Genomic DNA, 16954 nt, shown 5'->3' with positions numbered 1-16954 from the left:
TTTAAACCTTGAATTATTACATTTGTAAATGCTACCACTGATCTGTACCAAATTAAGTCTATCAAGTATTCCTATTAGCCATACTTACCTGAGCTACTTATGGTACTTGGAAAGGATTCTTCTGTGTTTATCTAATGTTGAGAATATCTATTTCTTTAAATTATACTTCTCTAATTTGAGGATCAAATATGCTACATAATTGTTATATGAAATATTATAAATATTTGTTTTGGGCCAAAACTGAAATTAATCCAGTACTTGAAACATCATTGTGCATGGATAATACATTAAAGAGTAGTGTTGTTAAGCCTGATTGCTGGACTCAAATCCACTAGAGTGCATGTACCTATCCAGAGGGGAGCCAGAACTTGATAGAGCTTGTCGCCGCACAACCAAACGTAATCTTGTGGCGAGCTAAACCCCACATCACTGGGCCAGGCCAGTTGTATTGCTCACGGTTGCGTTGTCGTTTTCCCAGGCGAGCCGTCATCACGAGGTGGGAATGCTCCATGGGGTGTGTGTGTGTATTCCTTCGGTCGATGTTGTGACACGGACAGTCAGACTCCGCACACCGGTAACACAAACGAGGAACCAGAGAGCATATGGAACCGCTCAGCTGGCACTTGCTTGTGATACCTTGTGTGTAGTGTGTTTTGGTGTATGTAGTGCAAGTGTGGTGCAAGTTGGTGATTAGGACACATCACTTGTTGTCATCTACTTCTGTTGGTGATTAGGACACATCACTTGTTGTCATCTACTTCTGTTGGTGATTAGGACACATCACTTGTTGTCATCTACTTTTGTTGGTGACTAGGACCTTGCAGTGGCTGGCGTGGACCCACGTAGCTCTCTCTCTGACCCTTGGCCTTCAGAGCTGTCCTACTGTAGTTATTGGGTTAACACTTGATAGGGATGTTTTCCTGAGTGCAGACAACTCAAGGTAATGGATTAGCACATTATCATTTAAATACAAAAATAGGATCGGCCCCTCAGAATTATTTGGGAGCCTTCCTGAGACATGCACATGCATAAATGTAAGGTTTGTGTTAGTCATTTAACATGCAAGAATCATAAACTCATCAGTCCAAAGTAGAGAAATGTTATTGTAATTTAAAGGTGAGCTAGTCCCTGCGGATATCACCCCTTCTCAATGATTCTAAATGTTATATTAATTCACCATTTACCGTTTGATAAAATATTACTTTATCAGAAATATTTTCCTCTTCCATAAAAACAGGTTTGAGAAATAAATGTTCCAATATAAAATCAATTACTCAATATAATTGACTCTTCCCTCCCTTTTCTTACATATGTCACATATGAAATAATAACTTAGGAGTCTATTTAAGCATGGTGTAATCTATTAATCGAGAAGACTCAGTATCACCTGTGTGCAGCTTACAAAAAAAAACAATTGTGAGAAACATATATTATGCAGAAAATGCATACCTTTGTTAAAAAAACAAAGCATATCTGATTTGGGAGGAAAAGCTTCTTCCCCCTAACATCTGAGTCACTACTGATGGCATAGCATAAATGATAGTGGGTGTCTGAGGGTGTTTTTACTGAGAAATGTCAAACACATTCAAAACCTTACATTTGAAAACAGGTTTGCATTCCTTCTCTTAAAATGACGTTATCATTGGAAACAATAAAAGCTAATTGTTTTGATGTAGAATCTATCAATTGAATTGTTAGAGCAGAACAGAATGGTCGTATTGTAGCCTGAGTACCGTGCAGCCTTCAGTTTCACCAGGTGGAAACATTGTCCATATAATGTGAATACATGTAGAACTAGACATTCAGAGGCCCCTGACATTTAGGCCTATTTTAAAAAATAGTAGGGGCTTTTAACAGCTTGCCAACCTACAGGCATCCTCTGCATAGCAGTATGAATAGCCTTAAAAAACAACCCACTCTGCGGTAACGAGAGTCATATTTCTGAACCAAATGCCCTAAGTTAAGCCGTTAGTCCCATTTGACTGACCCAAGGGTTGGTGCTGGTGTGACCGGGAGGCTTCCAGGTGTTCAAAGCAGATGTCAAGCTTTCAGTTCATGGCTTGGTGGGGGGAGTGGCCCACGTGAGACAGTATTGTTCAGTCTGAGGAGCGGCATTGTCTCTGGAAGCAGGTAATGGTGTCCATTCTCAGACCAGACCATTAATGTCATTTCATGTAGAGCAGCCATAGCATCTCTGTGACTGCACTCAGAACTGTCAGAACTGGGTGATTCTTAGTGAAGCCGTCCAAGGCCATAGACAGAATGGAACCACGTACCAACAAAAGGGACACAAGGTCATCAATGTCTCTCTTTACCATTGGCCTAATTGCACAACAAATTAGTGGGAAAAATGTGGAGCACTAATCCATCATCATGTGAAATGTTGAGTTAATCTAAATAATTACTTATGGGTTGAAATCAAATTAACATTAAAACTAAAGTCAGTCAAAATTGGACTTTGCACGGGTCAGAATCTAAGCAATACACCATTTCCCCAGCTCTGTAATGAAAAGGATAAGAAGATTAGGTTCTAGTAGAGATTAGAGGACAAGGTCTAATGTTGTGAACAAAATGATCAAGTCAAAGTTATTTTGTTTATTGTTATGTACCTAATTTAATTTAATAATTAATCTTGAATTACTAATAACTTTAAAGAAGGCAACAATTTACAATTTGGATAAAGTGATTACTCATCCAAAGTGTGTGTGTGTGTGTGCTTGTCTGCCCAAGGTTTCAAACATTTGGGACAGCACAGCAGTGAGAATGTTATGAGAACCAATCTGTTGTTTATACTAAACTCGAAGGAAGCTAGACTGGAACATTTTAAATAAATCAAAACACTTGCACATTAATTAAATACATTTCACATTTAGCTCGAGCTGGGTTCAATACTTTTCTTTATGGTATTTAAAATTGGGCTCGAGTAGAACCCCTGGATTTGGCTTGCAACATAAAGTGATACTGATCTCTGTAGGACTTGGAAGTGTTATGATTCAAAGTGCCTGTGAAAGAGAGGCCCTTGGAAAACAACACCTATTTTGTAACTGTAATTACTTATTTTAAAGAAATTGCAACATTATACTTTTAAAGAATTGCTCAATTAATTTAACACATTTATTATGCACACAATAAAAACTTCAACAAATATATTGATCCTGGCTTAACCAGCGACCTTTACTCTGTTGTTCATAAGCTCAGTTTCAGAAAACTTGTCAGTAGTTTAACAACTATTTTAATTTTAGTATTGTCTCTGGAGACCAATTGGTTGATACTAGAAATATTTTCAAGCAGTTTAATAAAGAGTGTTAAACTATTTTTAAAACTGTAATTGAACTTCAACTTATATTAATTACCTGATTCCAGTGGCCAGTTGGAACAGAATAATTAACACAGTTTCCATTTTGCTGCAACAGCGCAAAAGGTTTCAACAACAATTAGTATTATGTCTGAGTCTTGTTCTGCTTATCTGCTTTGTTTCGGAATGTGTTCAATACATTACGTTTTTATTCATTATTACTATACAATACATAGATTAAGAATAAATGAAACAAATAATATAACATTGACCTAAAACCAGATTTTGCAACTCTGATCTCCTCAGGCAAGTCTCTGAGGGTCTCGGGGCGCAGGACGGGGCATAGGGTTTATACAAGGTCACAAAGATATCTTAACATACCAGCAATACCATTTAAGAATGGATTCTTAAAGCAATATAATCTTCTTTTCTTCTTACACCTAGCGCTCACCCTGAACAGTGTGCTTCTTGTTTACATGTTCCCCTGCACTCAGAGGCAGGACATAAAAACACTTTTTATTTTTCTCAGGTCATTTACTTTTGGTGAGATAATTAAAGTTTAGTTCATTTTACCCTGTCTATGGACTGATTCATTATTGTTACAAAACATACACAAGACGGCGGGACAAACCAATATAGACCCCCCATACAAACAATCAGACAAACAAAACATGAACTCTTAATAAACACCAGCGCGACAGCAAAGCTCTTCAGCTCAATTTAGTCCGGATTTTAGAGATCTTAGAGGGGGGGGGAATTATCTCCAGTGCGGCGTCTTCTCACGCCTCACCCTTGTATACAAGTTATTTATCGGTGCCTGAAAGCCGTCCAAGAGTGATAACTAGCTTATCCTCTTGCGACAACCACTAGGCTATTTGTTTCTAGTGGCGCTGTGCCCCCCCGATCGGAGCCCACAGACTTTTCCCTGCCCTTTCTCTCCAAACAACAGCTCAGTTGACTGTAGTCCGTACGACCAGCCTATACACTTGCTATCGAGTTCACCTCAAGGTGAAACACAGTTTGCCTATGCTTGCTTGCCACTACACACCTCTGATCAATTAGCCTATAATTGTATGTATGCACTCCTGACCGCCACCTGCTCCAGAGAGCCGTGGCGCATCGGGTGATGCACGCACCTCGCGCTGGCCCGTCTAACCATGAGAAAAGCGGTCCTAAACAACGAGTGCTTTTAGACCGTCCCGTTTGAAGGACGGCGGTGCCGTGAGTTAAAGCCTATAGGCAATAAGCTGTGACTTTCTTCCTCTCAGCCTGCACTGCTCCAGTCCCACACACACACGGGGAGGTTTTACACACACACACAAGGCTGCAGCTGGAGCCGTGTTTTTACAGAGAGGTGATAGCAGCAAATATCTGGCTGCTTATTTTCAACTGCTGTGCTTAGCCACTAAGACCCCCAAAATCCGGCGATTTGTCCAATACAAATCTTTTACATTGCTTTCAATTCACACAGAAGCTCCACTTCACTGATGCCCTTTCCTTAAGGTATCTCTAAACATGAGCTGTGTATGCCTGTATGGCACTTCCGTCCCGAGCAGCACACACAGAGGAAATAAGCCAGGACTGAGTCCCCAGACACTGATTCCCTGGGTTTATCATCCCCAAATGTTCATTAACCAAAAGGAAACGCAGCCGATCAGTTTCACAGGTAATTTTAGGATACCGTCAATCACAGATTCTGATAAGGCAATGTCCAAAGTAGATTTGAAAATCACACTTACCACAATCTGAAGATCTGTTGGCATCCTGCCGACAACGCCAATTTGTAGAGGAAACTTCTGTGTAGCTATGCAGTGGGAGTCACCGACTCAGGAAGGAGACACGGGAAGAGCAGTAGCTTTGATGTCAAACACATGATGGTTTATTTGGAGTTAACGGCCGGAGGATTCACATCACAAGTCCAAGAGTCAGAGGTTCTGACTTCACGGTAGAGTTGCCACGTCAATTCTGGAGAGCCTCTCTCTTGCCAGCCCATCTAACTGGTTTCGCAGAGAGTAAACAACATATTTGAGGAGATAGCCTAAACAGTGTGGGAACACAGAGCTACTTGCCTCGGACACTTATGACCTCGAAGATTTTACCTTGGAGTCCACAAATACAGAGAAGGAAGTGTCCCAGTGTACCCACAACACAGACCATCTGTATCCCAGTATTGACCGGTCACAGAATGGGAACAATAACATTATTGGCTAAGCCGCCTGTGTCCTTAAAGAAGGTAAACAGACATCAAGGTTTGTCCTGTATGTTACTAATTGGCGTCTTATGATAATTATTTCCACAACAATAAGTGTGACTTTATTTTCTGTTTCTGAATAATATAACATAATATAGGACTGGGGAAATTATTAACATAGGTTTAAGCATTTTCTATTCTAATCACTTAGCTATGATTTTTTTATTATTTTCAAGCCATGTTTTTGCCCCATGGTCACAGGTTTCCTTGCACCTTACCTAACTACTTTGACTGCCGAATATAAGGGGGTGCCCTAAAATTCAGTATTTAAAGCAAAAAAAAAGTTGCAATGTGCACATTTGTTTTCTGGGATTAAAGGAATGTATGATTGCCTCACCAGAAAGACCAGGATTGTGTTGACCATTAAAAGTACTTGAATTGCTTCCCCTGTCCATCTGAAAGGTTTAACGTTTGCAAAAAAACTAAAAAGATGCTAAAAAGTCACTTGAACAAGGAGATTTTGTGCATCTTCACCACATACCAACAACAACAAAGTGAAACACACAACAGGAACAATTGTCTCTGATTATCCCACATTGTTAGAAAAGTAAGTAAGTAAGTAAGTAAAGTTTATTTATAAATTGCTTTTCACAGACAAAGTCACAAAGTGCTTGACAAAACAATAAGACATCCATATAGGAGGCGTACAATGATCAATGAACCCACATGTTAAGAAGTCATAAAAGCACCAGAGCATAATTTAAGACACAATAAAAACACAATAAAACAAAACTTACAAATGAAATTTAAAACAAACACAAATAAAAACATAGTATTAAATGGAATAAGATCAAGCACACCGGTTACCCAAACGCCTGACCAAACAGGAATGTCTTTAAAATAGTTTTAAAAGAGTCAACAGACTCCGCAGACAGTAGATGAGCAGGCAGAGCATTCCATAATTTAGGAGCCACTGCTGCGAACGCTCAATCACTGCGGGTCTTAAGGTGGGTACGTGGGACAGACAGTACATTTTGCCTGTGAGACCTGAGTGGGCGGGCTGATGTATAAGGGTGAATTAAGTCGGCCACATAAGCAGGAGTCTGACCGTGCAAAGCTCTGTAGGTGAGAGTGAGGATTTTTAACTTAATCCTATAAGCTACAGGGAGCCAGTGAAGGGATCTAAGTATCGGGGTAATGTGGGACCATTTGTTTGACCGGGAGAGAAGTCTTGCAGCTGCATTCTGGACTGACTGCAGACAACCAAGGGCAGACAAGCTGAGAGATGAGAACAACGCGTTGCAGTAATCAATGTGAGATGAAATAAATGCATGGATAATCATTTCTAGGTCGGGTGTTGAAACTACAGATCTCAGTTTGCTAATATTTTGTAGGTGGAAGAAACATGATCTCGTCAGTTGCTTAACATGGGTATCAAACGATGCGGATTGGTAAAATATTACCCCTAAGTTGCGTAGTTTGGAGTTGGCAGCAGAGGAATAAGGTCCAAGACTTTTCAGAATCAAGGGCGTAATCATTTATGGTGCAACAACCAGAACCTCCGACGGTTGTGCTGATAAGACGGAGGTCTTCCGTCTTATCAGCATTGAGTTGTAAGAAGTTATCTGCCGTCCAGTCCTTAATGGCGCTAAGACATTCTAAGAGTCTTGATATCCTAAAAGCCTCACTAGGTTTGAATGAAATGTGGAGCTGGATATCGTCCGTGTATAAGTGATATGTAATGTTAAAACTATTTATGATCTGTCCTAAGGGTAGCAAATATAGGGAGAATAACAGAGGCCCCTAAACCGAGCCCTGCGGGACACCACAGGGGAGTCTGACACAAAGTCTCCAATCGAAACGGTGAAACTTCTATCAGCAAGATATGATGCAAACCAGTCTAATGCTATGCCAGATATGCCTACCCAGTCACGTAACCTCTTGATCAGGAGTGTCAAACGCCGAACTTAGGTCAAGAAGTACTAACACAGAGCAATCACCCACATCAGAAGCCATTAGGATGTCGTTAGAAACCCTCAGGAGAGCCGTTTCAGTGGAGTGCTTTTTCCGAAAACCTGACTGGAACTTATTGTAAAGATTGTGCCTCTCCAGTGCAGCAGTGAGTTGGTTGGCCACGACCTTCTCTAGAACTTTTGAGAGAAAGGGTAGTTTAGATCAGAGGTTGCGCTACACTTTTTCACTACCCGTCATTTTGACGGACAGGATCGTAAAACTTCTGTCAAAATCCAGAATTACCCGTCGGCCTTTACACAACTCTGACGAGGGGGGGGGGGGGAAGCATGCTCGTGAACTGTCAACGGGGGGGGGGGGGGGACACAGTTCACATGCGCCGTGTTATGCATGGCTGCTGCACCTCGCGGGAGCGTGCACAGCATAAAGCCAAAACTCACAGACATTTCAATGATTTGTACGGCACAGTTAGGTTTGGAAACGGTATGATTTCCTTTTTGGAGGGCATGCATAACACGGCATAACACCGGAGCCTCGCTGCGGGGAAACTTTGGCGCTGTTCCGAGTTTGTTCTAATCTGTCAAAATGACGGACTGCTTTCAGATTTGTCCGTCATTGTTAAAAAAAATCCGTCATAGACGGAAGATATTCGGTTAACGCGACCTCTGGTTTAGATATAGGCCTGTAGTTCACGGGCAAGGCTGGATCTAAGTTAGTTTTCTTTAATATGGGCTGAATAGCATGCTTAAAATAGGAAGAGACACATCCTGTAGACAAGGAAGTATTAATAATAGTTGATACAGCACAAAAGCCTATTTACCTTAGGCAACAACTATCTCAATGCTTTCTGTGGATTTACTGTTACAATAAATGTTGTGAGCAGTGGCCTAAGATATTCTAAAAAATAATATTTAAAAACATTAAAAAAAAAATAACATTAAAACATTAAATTAAAAATATATATTTTTCATTAGTTTTACAAAAAATAACTTGATTTAATTGTATTTAAAATAACCTTTTCAAAGAAATAAATCCTTCGAATCTGCCTATTCAGTTTATGTTTGAATGTGAAGGGTTAAATGAAAGAAGCTCGTCTCTGCGAGTTACTGTGAAGACAGGAGCTGATTGGTGGTCCAGCTATGAATTCACAGAGGAAAAATAATTGTACGTCCTACGGCCACCATGGCCTGTGTGCCCCTGATACTGTTAAAATCTCGAAGTTGCTTTAAAAGCGTCAGAAAAGTGGTTTCTGAACTACATTACGCTGCGTTCACAACGGACGCTCTAACCCAGGGGTGCCCAACCAGTCGATCGCGATCGACCGGTCGATCGCGAGGAGATTCCCAGTCGATCGCGAGATGTGTCTAAAAATAGAACAACAACATTCTGTTTTATTGTTAATGTCCTGTAACATAATGTTCCTGTGCCAGAATAATGCACTTGAACGCATCAAAGCTTTGTGATTGGCCGGCGTGACCCCATGTGTCGGGGCGTGGCTCGTGGGCAGTGGGCACTATTTCGCTGACGTTGTTGTCCGACCGTGTCAACAGGAGTGACAGTCCGCACACACACAAGACCGCAATTATGGCAGAAGCAAAAAAGCCAGAGAGGGAGGATGATTATTTTTGTATCTATTCCAATTCAAATTCCATCTGTCTCATCTGCAATGCGAGCGTGGCTTTATCGAAGAAGGGTAATTTAGGAGCGACATTTCAAAACAGTGCACAAACGCTACGAGACGGAATTCCCTCCTAATTCTGCCCTACGCTCCCAAAAGGGGAGGGGCCTGAAAGGACAGCTAAATGCACGGCAGTCCATTTTCACCAGGCCCAACAACAAGAGCAAGGCTGCTACCATAGCATCTTATCGTGTCAGTCACGTTCTTGCGAAACACATGAAGTCTTTCAAAGACGGCGAAGTTGTGAAAGAAGCATTCCTGGAGGATGCTGACGCGCTTTTTGGGGACAGTAAAAATAACAGTAGCATTTCAACAGGTTTTTGATATAATAAAAACTCAAGTTAGATACCGTTATTAATCAGCTGTAAGTTTTAGTTTGTTTGAACTTATTCATTATAATTATTGTACAAAATGGTATAAGAATGCAAACATTAAGATCTGTTCTGTTTACATTGATTATAGTCTATTATCAATTCAGGTTAAGAAGCTAGTGTTGCTTGCATCCTATTTTAAAGGCATTTATTTTTATATTCTACTAAAATGCAACAAAAAAATGGTTTGATTCTATTAATTTTGTCTTTTTTATTGCACTGTTGCAGCAGATTCCTGTGTAGCTTCAGATCTGAGTTGTCTTATTAGTAAGCCGAATGTATACTTTTGTAGCAACACTATTTTTATATAATGGCAAAGAAAGGGTTCAGATTATTTTCTTTTTTCCCTGTGTCATATGTGGCAGCACTGTTCAATGTTTCTTGAAAACATTACCCACTGTAGTATGTGACGTGTGAATAAACTCCAACTCTGTATCAACAACAAGGTTGTGTAACTTCAGTTAAATACTTGTATGTGTGTAGATTAGAAAGAGGTAAGATAAAGGATCTGCAGTATTTTATGAAGTATTAATCGTACAAAGGTCAGTTTTATACAAGTAGAAGTGTGTATTTACCTGGTTGTCAGTAATGGCTACGCCTCTCTATTTGGACTGGTAGATCTCGGCAGACTGGCAACTTTAAAAGTAGCTCTCGGGTCAAAAAAGGTTGGGCACCCCTGCTCTAACCGCTGGAGTTACACCGCGGCTTTCAGCTGTGTTTACTCCTGTCATTCAAACAGGACGCACTGGAGAGGGGGCGGGGCTTATATCCATGTAAATACTGTGGTGGAAACCAACTACGACAAAATTAACCTATTTTACCGTGATTTAATTGTAATACACATTTCAAAATGATGCCGAAGTAACTAAATACTGATAATGGTTAGTAAAAACCCTGCTTTGACAAGTGTGCAGACAAGACGGCAGAGATGGGTCTGGATGCAGACCGCAGCAAGGAGGCGGATCCTATAGGGGCGGATCCTATAGGGGGCGTTTCCTAACTTTTTTTATCCAATAGAATAATGACACTCAGCAGAAATACATACTGTAGGTGGCAGTAATGCAACTTAAAGGATTCCAGCTGCTTTTATAAATCCTTGCAGAAGAAGTCATTCGTTCTTTCAAGATGGCCGAACAACAAGTTGAAACAGCGGTAATAGTATTTTCCAGAGATGCATGTTTATATTTATTGTAATGTCATTTTTCTTAACACACAATTGTCTCGTTATCAAAGTACAACATCGACTGTCCAACCTTGTTAAGCGTTAATAAAGTAAATAATAGTTGTATGTGGTAAAAATGTTTGTGGTATTAAATACTAACTTAGCATGATGCTATAAACACGTTGGCCTATAGTCCCGTTTGCAACCAGGCCTACTCTACTGTTGTAATAACGTTAAGCTTAGATAGGTCAATAGATTATCAGGCTCGGTAACAATACTGATTTGTGTTACCAAAGCTGATCATCTAATTGACCTAAGGTTAGGTATATGCTGTGATGCTAACCAGCACTTAGCATGATGCTAGTGTACTGTTGTGTACTGTTGTATTATCTTGGAAATATAAGTAGGCCTGCCCTACATACTGTAACTTAATCAAATAATATGGTATGGATTCGGATAGACAACATGGCTAGCTTGGTTGGTTGAATTGAGTAATAAGATGTGCAGTACTGATTAAGGTTGTAACTGTAACAGTTTGTAACTACTAGTTGTAATGAACCAGACGAGAGACGGACGCATCCTTTCAGTAAATGTCGGCTGCTGTATATAGTTACGCTTTCATTTAGACTCCCACATTTTTATGTGCACAGCATCTCTATGCTACAGGTAAAGTCACTCACTTATAGAACCACAATAAGCTATAGGTGCAGTCAACTTGGACATGACTGCTTGTCTGGCTTGAAGAAAGGCCAGTGCAAAGGTTTTTTTTGGGTGGCAGCTGTAGGCTTCTGGCTTAAATAAAAAATAACCTGAACCTACGTTTTAGACAATTGAGTCCTTCTTTTCTTTTCTCATCAGGTGTGGTGACCTGGAAGGAGTACTCTGTGGAGTACACCAAGACCTACAGGATCCCGTTCCAGATCTCCAGCTGCATACAGTGCCGCAACCTGTACAAGGACTCGGAAGGCTACAGGGGACATGGGCGCAGAGGACAACTCTTGGGGATGTACTCAGAAGATGATCTGGCAGGATTCTGCAGCATTGACTGTTTTTATGATGCTGGAGGCACCTTCCATGAAAATGGCTGATGGGATTAATAATAATTAGAACAGCCAATAAAATGTTTGTTTAATAAAGACTTTCCTCTTTGTATGTACTGTATATATTTTTTAATTAATCTTACCAGCAGACACAACATGAACAAATTAATGATACACATCAGGACAGTAACTTCAACTTCAGTATTTTAGGTGTACAGAAACCTCTAATCATGTTGTTAAATGATATACAGCAATATCTTCCATAAAACGTAGTTGATTGATTTGAATAATAATTACCACTGCACAAACAGTGAAAAATGATATGCCTACAATTTATGAATTTGTCTTCTCTGTGGGTTGTATACTCTTCATTCTTTATGCAAATTAATTATAATTATTATTTTTCAAAGTTCGTTTGATTCATTCAAAACATTAAAAACAGAGAGCGTCATATACCTTTAAGAAATACGTGGGGGGCGGGGTTCATAACCCTTTAGGAAACGCCCCCTATATGATCCGCCTCCTTGCTGCTGTCTGCATCCAGACTCTATTGGAGATGGCAGGCGAAAAACTTTTAAAATGCGTTTTTCTGAATGGAGCTATCCCATTCTCCATTCGATCAGATCAGGCTAAACTATGAAGCTAGATATGGTGCAAAATGCGAGAGCGGTCAATATTCTAGCGCGTAAAACAAAATACTCACGAGCGGAAAATGTGCTTTTACACGCGAATAAAATGACCCTCGCGCGCAGATTGCTGTCCTGGCTCCTCCTAACCTATCAAGCTCTCCTCTCCTCTTTCTCTGCTTCGATCTCTCAGGCAAAAAGCACTTTCTTTCAAGATAAGATCCAATCTTCCTATTCCAATCTTAAAAAACTATTTTCCATCTTCTCCACCCTCTTGGACCCTCCAAAAGCTCCTCCCCCCTCCTCACTTCTGTCAAGCGACTTTGTTACCCACTTTGAAAAAAAGGTTGATGATATTCGCTCTTCTTTTTCTGACTCACCTTTACTCACCGCTGGGTCACCAGACCCTCCTTCCACCAACACACTTACCTCCTTTTCCCCTCTCTCTCCAAGTGAGGTTCTTACCCTCATTACCTCTGCCCGCCCTACCACCTGTCCTCTGGACCCCATCCCTTCAAACCTCCTTCAGACTATCGCTCCTGATATTCTACCGTTTCTCACCCATTTCATCAACACTTCTCTAACTTCTGGTCACTTTCCAAACAGTCTCAAGGAGGCAAGAGTAAACCCTCTCCTAAAGAAACCCACTCTCAACCCGTCTGATGTTATAAACTACAGGCCTGTCTCTCTCCTCCCGTTCCTGTCTAAATCACTTGAACGCGCTGTCTTTAAACAACTCTCCTGTTATCTTAATCAGAACAACCTTCTGGATCTGCACCAGTCTGGTTTAAAAGCAGGTCACTCCACAGAAACTGCTCTCATTGCTGTCACGGAGGAACTGCACACTGCCAAAACTGCATCCCTCTCCTCTGTCATCATCCTGTTGGACCTGTCTGCTGCATTCGACACGGTGAATCATCAGATACTCCTTCGCACTCTCCAAAAACTTGGAGTTTCAGGCTCTGCACTTTCCCTCCTCACCTCATACCTCAAAGACCGTACCACCAAGGTCACTTGGAGAGGGTCCGAGTCCGACCCTTGTCAATTAACTACAGGGGTCCCTCAGGGCTCTGTTCTTGGTCCCCTCCTCTTCTCCCTGTACACAAACTCGCTCGGATCAGTCATTAGCCCGCATGGTTTTTCATACCACTGCTACGCTGATGACACCGAATTAATTCTGTCCTTTCCCCGCTCAGAGACCCAGGTCGTCGCACGCATCTCTGCTTGTCTAGCTGACATCTCTCAGTGGATGTCTGCTCATCACCTCAAACTCAACCTTGACAAGACTGAGCTGCTCTTCCTTCCGGGAAAAGATTGTCCCACTCTTGACCTAACAATCAACATCGGCACCTCAGTTGTTTCCCCGACTCAGACTGCAAGGAATCTGGGTGTGACCCTAGATAACAACCTGTCCTTCACTGCAAACATCGCTGCTACAACCCGTTGCTGCAGATACACGCTGTACAACATCAGGAAGATACGTCCCCAGCTGACACAGAAAGCGACTCAGGTTCTGGTCCAGGCTCTCGTCATCTCACGCCTAGACTACTGCAACTCCCTCCTGGCTGGTCTACCTGCATGTGCCATCCGACCTCTGCAGCTCATCCAGAATGCAGCGGCTCGTCTGGTCTTCAACCTTCCTAAATTTTCCCACACTACTCCGCTCCTACGCTCGCTTCACTGGCTTCCGGTAACTGCTAGAATCCACTTCAAGACACTGGTACTTGCTTACCATGTTGCGAATGGATCTGGCCCTTCCTACATCCAGGACATGGTTAAACCGTACACCCCAGCGCGTGCACTACGCTCTGCATCAGCCAAACGACTCACTGCGCCCTCGCTGCGAGGGGGACCCAAGTTCCCAACGGCGAAAACACGTGGGTTTGCTGTCCTGGCTCCAGGATGGTGGAATGAGCTCCCCATTGACATCAGGACGGCAGATAGCTTGCACATCTTCCGGCGCAAACTGAAAACTCATCTCTTTCGACTCCACTTCGAGCGATAGAACTATTAACGAAGCACTTTTATAATAATAAAGGACTGGCTTTTCTAAAGCCAGTTGAGTAGCACTTGGAATGTTTTTGCTCTATGAAACCTGATGTACTTATATGATTCTGTTTTCTTCAAGTTGTATTTTGTTGGACGAACGCACTTATTGTAAGTCGCTTTGGATAAAAGCGTCAGCTAAATGCAATGTAATGTAAAAAAAAAAAAAGATGGTGGAATGAGCTCCCCATTGACATCAGGACGGCAGATAGCTTGCACATCTTCTGGCGCAAACTGAAAACTCATCTCTTTCGACTCCACTTCGAGCGTTAGAACTATTAACGAAGCACTTTTATACTAATAAAGGACTGGCTTACCTAAAGCCAGTTGAGTAGCACTTGAAATGTGTGGCTCTATGAAACCTGATGTACTTATATGATTCTGTTTTCTTCAAGGTTGTGTCTTCCTGGTCGAATGTACTTATTGTAAGTCGCTTTGGATAAAAGCGTCAGCTAAATGCAATGTAATGTAATGTAATTAAACCCCCGCAAGCGGCTCTATATATAAATTAATTTTATATAAAACAATATATTTTTGAGTGGGCTGTATCTGTCGAAAATTGCATATATATATATATATAAATTAATTTGATATAAAACAATATATTTTTGAGTGGGCTGTATCTGTCGAAAATTGCATATATATATATATATAAATTAATTTGATATAAAACAATATATTTTTGAGTGGGCTGTATCTGTCGAAAATTGCTAGCTACTGTCTGCTGTACACTCTTAGAAGGAATGTGTCAAAAATGACACAATATGTGTTGAATTTCAACACACCTACAGAGTGTGCTCAGGGACAACACGTGTTGTGTTTATTTATGTGTAAATCATTTTTACACACAAAATGTGTTACATGCCCCTAACACACAATGTGCACATTTTACACATTGTGTGTCATAAATGTGTAACCAAGATGAACACACTCATTTGTTATTTCTGCACATTTTGTGGGTAACACTTTATATTAAGGTACACAAATTAACCATCAACTAGTTGTTAATTAACATGCATATTAGCAGTATATTGGCTCTTTATTAGTCATTATAAAACACTTATTAATGCCTTATTCTACATGACCATATTCTACAAGTAATAAGCCATTAGTTGAGAGTTTTTCCTCATTAACCCTCTAATTAGTGCTTATTTATTGCAAGTAAGGAACTTATTGTACATGAGTTTTGGTCTTAATATGCGCTGCCCAATATGGGCCTAATAAGGCCGTAGTACCACAAGAATAGTAATTCTCCCATAATAACACTTAACAAATATAATCTATTCTTATGTAACAAGATATGAAACTACAAGTGTTAATTAAGTCTAAACAACTCAAAATTAGCTATTTATATCTAAGAACATGTTCCCTATTCTAAAGTGAAGTCTTGTTCATAACCAATAAGCTATTAGTTTGACTATAATTGACCAGAACAGGTTCCCTATTCTAAAGTTGCCTCCTCTTCACACTTTGTAAATACATTATAGCACACAACTACTGAAATTAACCTCAACAGTACATGAACAAAGTAGGCACACCTTGAAATATCTGTTTGTATTAATGAACCACTGAAGAGAGGTTCAGACACATACATGTACCAAAACATGTCAAGTTTCTCCAAGGCTGAGAACATATATGCAGCCTGTACTTTTTAATAAAAACTGATTTTTAACAGAGTTTATGTATTTATGATCATACTGTGTGACCTGCTCGTATGTTCTTACACAATAGGTGTACTGTTCTCTCTCTGTGTTGTCTCAGTGTGAACATAGATTAAACAGCCAGCTAAACTCTCTTGAGAGCCAGGGAATGAGCAGCCATGCTCCTTTATTGACTTATTTGCAGTCCAGTGACATTCAAACGGAGTGAAACTATAAAAAAAGAAGTTACAAGGCACTTAATGATCTCATACATGCAAGTGTAACATACACAGATGAACACATTAGGACCGCTTAGTGTAAACAAGGTAAACATAGCTAATACTAGCTGTACAATAAGCATGTATACAGGCTAGTATGGCTAACGCTAGCATGTATGCTAACGCTACCGTGTATGCTAACGCTAGCGCGAATGCTAACGCATTTTCTCATTGAGTTTAAACATCTCCACATGTCATCACATAAACACAATACATGTTACTAATCCTTACAATGTAAGTGTAAGGCTCACACTTACACTTACAGTCATTGCTTTCTGACGGACTTGACCCTTTTACTCTTCAGGTTGCATAGGGAAAATTAGTGGCAGTGTACTCATGGATGTCTACTGCCATTATATTCCGTTCACGTTCTCCTACTTCCTGTACCCGGGTCTAACCTTCAGTACACATTTTACAAAAATATAAATGTGCAAATATGAAACATACAGGTCAATATCACCTTGCTATTGGTAGCTGAACTGTCAATACCCCAAAACATATTATAAGATATAAATACCTAATTTTGAGTTATTTAGACACAATTAACACTTATAGTTTCATGTCTTGTTTCATAAGAATAGATCATATTTGTTAAGTGTTATTATGGGAGAATTACTATTCGTGTGCTACTACTGCCTTATTACGCCCATATTAAG

General features: G+C 40.5%; 1 long non-coding RNA gene across 1 annotated transcript; it reads left to right on the top strand.

Moving 5' to 3' along the window:
• The first annotated feature begins 10607 nt into the window (after window positions 1–10607).
• On the top strand, window positions 10608–11824 carry LOC117545963. The gene is made up of 2 exons (XR_004568913.1): window positions 10608–10658; window positions 11527–11824. It is a non-coding gene; the product is annotated as an uncharacterized LOC117545963 (long non-coding RNA).
• Window positions 11825–16954: the final 5130 nt, after the last annotated feature.

Source organism: Gymnodraco acuticeps, unplaced genomic scaffold, assembly GCF_902827175.1.
Source record: "Gymnodraco acuticeps unplaced genomic scaffold, fGymAcu1.1, whole genome shotgun sequence".
Lineage (NCBI taxonomy): Eukaryota > Metazoa > Chordata > Actinopteri > Perciformes > Bathydraconidae > Gymnodraco > Gymnodraco acuticeps.
This window is presented reverse-complemented; position numbering and strand designations above follow the sequence as displayed.